This window comes from Semicossyphus pulcher, unplaced genomic scaffold (assembly GCF_022749685.1).
Source record: "Semicossyphus pulcher isolate SPU_LCO1_2020_fin unplaced genomic scaffold, fSemPul1.0.p SCAF_7, whole genome shotgun sequence".
NCBI classification, from domain to species: domain Eukaryota; kingdom Metazoa; phylum Chordata; class Actinopteri; order Labriformes; family Labridae; genus Semicossyphus; species Semicossyphus pulcher.
The window spans coordinates 13,007,014-13,012,104 of NW_027211748.1; positions in this window are offsets into that span (position 1 = coordinate 13,007,014).

Genomic DNA, 5,091 nt, shown 5'->3' on the forward strand with positions numbered 1-5,091 from the left:
AAGACTGAGAATTTTTTAAGCCAACTTCTCCGTTACTAAATGCCACTGATGATATGAGAGAATGAAATTGAAGATAAACTAAAAATACATACTGCACCAAATCTGCTGAGTGTGTTGATATACACAGTCCCCACCCTTCAACACATTACATCAATCTAATTCACATTATTCTCAAAACATGGTGACAGCATTCATTCATTCATTGTATCTGCTGATCCCTCTGTGAAGCCTCATGGCCGACCAGTCCCGGCATACCAACTAAGATTCACTGATAAATGAAAAATGTCTTTATCTCGTCTTATTAGGATTCTGCTGCAGCCCACTGTGTGCTGATGTAAAAAAAGAGCTTTCATATCATACAGTAGGGAATTCTGGCAGCTGTCAAGATACTCCTCTGATAATGTAAGCCGGGGAGACGAGGCAGACATGTTGAAAGACTTGCAGTAAGAATAGTAACTGTTCACCAGCTCGGCCTCCTGCTCTCTGACTGCAGCCGAGGCTGTGAGTCAGCACGCCGCTGAGTCACTGTCCCAGAGTCCCCCTGCGCTCTGCTCTGCCTCTTCCAGCTACAGAAACCTGAACAGATCCAGTATCGTGTGTGTGTGTGTGTGTGTGTGTGTGTGTGAATTACAGTATGAATAACTTACACTGCAGTCTGCAATTATCACAACAGCAATGTGTGAAGCATTGTGCTCTATTCAAGTGCACTGGATTGTGGTTGAAGTGTTGCATTCAAGCAGCTTTTAGGGTGTTCTGCATCCTTATTGGATGGCCGGCATTTGACTTGTAGTCCTTTTTGACTATGGCTGCCCCTGACTTCTACACTGGAAAAAAAAACCCTGTAAGATTTACTTGATGAAATCTTTGAAACACTGAACATTCTTCAACTGCGGTTCTCGCAACTGCCGAACAATTTCGTCGTCCGCCCTCACAGCCAGAAGCTCCCGAATCTCATCTCTCCAATTTGCAGTGTTACGTTCCTCGAAGATGTTTAGGGGAGGAGGGGAGTAACAATAAAGAAAACCCCAGGAAAAAGAAGGGAGGAACAAAGCATGAGCAAATTTAAAATCATTTATTTACAACCAAAGCAAACTAAACCTTAACACTATTAACTAAGTCAACAACTATAAAGAAACACCCTCCATCAAAAGAAAAACTAGTGCACATTTCACACCCGTCACACATCCTGCCTCCTCTCTCCTGCTCTTTATCTAAGTTGACACAGGTGAGCCTAATCACCTGCTGCAGCAAGGGGAGAGCAGCACCTGAGGAGCACACAGGAGAGAGGCACAGGAAAACACAACACAAACTACACACTGCTACGGCACGTAGCATGCAGACATCTTTCCTACATCTTTTCTACTGTTACTATGTAAATGATCCTTCCTCCTTAACCTCATTTGTTTTTAATCATCCTGTTATGTGCCGCTCTTCTGGTTTTGCATCGGTCGCATGATATAGACGTCCTGCCTCGTCCACTTGCTCGCGGTGAATGTTCCTGAGTATTATCTGCTGCGTTCACACAACGGCTTACCCCGATTTTCGTAGGGCTGGTAGGAAAAAATCTGCGTAAACTGTAATAATGACGAACCTGCGATCAGTGCGACGAGGACTGGAGCCTCTGTACACGGGGCGCCTGCTCTACCAACCAAGCTAAACCAGCGCCCCCAAAAATGAGCCTTTACATTTTAGCGTACTCAAGAAGCGAGCCACCTGAGCCACCTGCGAGCCACATGTGACGGAAACAACCAGCAAAGAGACTGAACATGTATTTCAACTTAGTATAATATCCCCTCCCCTGCTGCAGTCCTCCTTTAGTTAGTTTCGTTAGTAGAAGACTGCTGGTTTCTTTTGAACGATTCAGTTAGCTTTAGCTCGTAGCTGCTAACTAGCTAACTAACTACAGGTCGTGAGGCGTCTTGGTAACGTTGCACGAAACAGGTGACTTATTCACTCGCACAATACACTGGTACTTAAAGAACCGCTATCCTTGCACCTGAGTCTGTGGGGACTCTTTCGGTCACCACTTTAACTTAACAAGCCATTGAAAGCAAGCACTTAGCCGTGTCTGTGTTACAGCCGTCTCTTACTTTTCTTTACACACACACACAAAGAGAGAGACTCACCTCCTATAACAATCCAAAAGGCCACCTTACTTGTATGTGGGTTTCAAATTGCTCAAATTACGGCAGCGCTGGAATTGTTTACGAGAGTAAAACTGTGACACACTGATGAGTGTGTGGGTAACGGTGTCCCTGACAAGGTGGCACAAAAAGGTTGGTCTTAAATCTATGATGGGCGGTTGTTGAGTAAACCAGAGGAAAGGTTAATGTTTTACATTATGTAATATTCACCTCTATTCGTGAGTCATATTCACAGTTACATAACTGTCTGCATCCGCTGTAACCTCCTCACCTCATAACAAACTACTTTAATATGAGTTTTCAAAGCAAAATAATTCAGCATCACAGGCGGATTTCTCCTGTAATCAGGGATTTTACAACAGCTTCCTTTACAGGGCGTTTAAAGCCATAAGCTGCATTGCACAAAGTTCCCTCACTATGCTGTAACATAAGCAGTGATGAATAGATATTTCCTACTTCACTACTGGCAGTGAACTAACTGTGATCATGGCTTGGACAGACAAAGAGAGGCTTTGAAGTGTTGCTTTGTCTCAGATTTATATAATACCTCCCAACAGACAGTAAAATTAGGTCTTCAAAAAAAAGTTTCTCTTCACTTGCTGAAGATAATTTGTATGTGGGCTTTAACATGAGCGCTTTATTCCTCGATTTAGCAACATCGCCTGTTAGACCAATTAACCTGCACCCCCTGCGCCTGCCGGAACAATTTTCCTAGCGCCTGTTGAGAAACTGCCGGCTTCTTCCGAGATACAAATGTTTGCAGAATGAATGTGGCTCTACACTAGGCGGTCAAGGGACAAAAGAAGAAATGCATTACATTTACAGATACAGCGTCGAGTGTGTTGCATGGAGAATTACCTGCAATAAATGAAAGCGCAGGCAGGAGAGGGAGAGATAAAGTGAGCGGGTAAATATAGAGGGAATGTGCCCGCCGTTTGCAGATTTGTTGTGTGAAATAGCCGGCCATTATCTGGACAGCCAGGAAGGCTTAGCACTGTGTGAGGAATGCTAAGGTGTGCGTCCTGGTGTGTAATTAACAGATAAAACTGTTGGTTCATTAAATGCATATGCAGTGTCATGCATTAACTATGCAGGTATTGATCGCCCGGACATCTCTGCGCGCCTCCCTGCTCACCGGACTTCTGACACACTACATCCATCACGCCACCTACCTCCACCATATTTATAGAATTTTAATTAGCTCTGAGCTCAAGCCAACATCATTAGCTTCTCTCTCTCTCCTTTTTTTTTTTTTTTTAGCAAACAGCCGTTGCATGGTAATAATGGTGTTCTCAGACAGAAGCAGTGGGTACTTATATCAAGGACACAGCAAGAGAGAGAGAGAGGGAAGGAGCGCAGGACAAAAGGTTGACAGTTTAAAATGACAATGAAAAATGGAAGCAGTGGAAGAAAAAACAGCAGAACATGTGGAATGCAGGCAGTAATGTCACCTTGGAATAATTCCAGTATGATTAAATGAGTAGCTGCCGCCATTCCTCTGTGATGACAGTATCTGAAAAGAGTCAATACATCTGAATCCCAAGTAGTCTGGTGGGAAGTTTCTATCTCTTGGCAAAGTTTAGCCTTCAAACACGCCCGGACTTATCATGTTGGAAACAGTAGATCCTTTATACAGAAAGATGCCACAGCTGTAATACTAATGTAAATGCATTAGATGCAAACACCTGTATTTGTGTATGCACTATATAAATACTAGATAAGCAGCTGCAGAAGCGTCTGTGCAGGTATCTGATCGCTGTCTGTTATCTGCACAAACGCTCGTCACACAGGAGTCGGAAAAACAAAAAATATGACGGGAAGCTCTTCCATTATCTGTGATAAGATGAACACCTCAAATTGACAGCACATTACAATGCAGCAGTGTCTCGGCAGCCATATATTTACACAGGCTTCATGTTCAGCTGTTGAGAGACTGACTGTGTGTGAACCAACTGATCAAGAACTTCAATTAACATACAGGCGTATAAATCACATCCCGAAAAGTATTTTTTTTAAACTGGATTTGACATAACAAGGAGTTTGCATGCAAACATTGCATGAGTATGTTTTACCACATGTGCTCTCAGCCGAGCAGAGAGCCACTTTGCAGCAGCCTGCTGGATATTCATCCTGATCCTGTGACTCACGGACGCTCGAGAACCTCTGCTCGGTTTGGGGATCGTGTTTACACACACATTTACGCACGGGCGAACACACACACACTCTCTCTCGCACAATACTCACTTAAGGGTGACCTAATTAAGCCGGAGGGTAGGTGTAATTACATGCAACCTTCATCTGCCCTGTTCTCTATTGTTGTGGCTACTTGCTGCCTATGGACGGGGTCACTGTGTGCCTGTGCTGCTGTCGCCAAGGGACTTTTCCGATGCGTTCGCTTCGGGGGTCCACAAAGACACAAATATCACCGCTAAAGCTGTAAACAGATACATTTTGGCTGGCACGCTGCCTTAATACTCCCTTTACTATTTCATGGAATTGTATATAAGATCACATTAGGGCCTCTTCGCTTGGTTTGTTAATGCCAAGTTATGAAATAATTATTCAAATGAATAATTAAAGCTTTCTTGTGTTTTTCAGATGAGCAGCATTTTCAAGTGACTATCTAGAGCATAAGGCTGCACACTATGTGCTCGTCTCATTAAAAACATTACGACATAAAATTGTATTCAGCTGTATAAAAACAAGAGCGTGATTTATAAAAAAAAAAAAAAAGCACTTTTATGCTATCTGAGGATCTGAGCTCTGAAAGCAGCGGAGCTTTAAAAGGCTTTACCTAGCAACAACCTTGGCCATTAGTCGCCAGGTTATTAATGGGAGATGTTTTACCGCAAAAATATACTGTCCACAGCTGGGAATGCCTGCAATGTTTTTCACCATATAACCCTCAAGATGCTTTATCAGAGGCCGTTTTCAAAGGTACATTGAT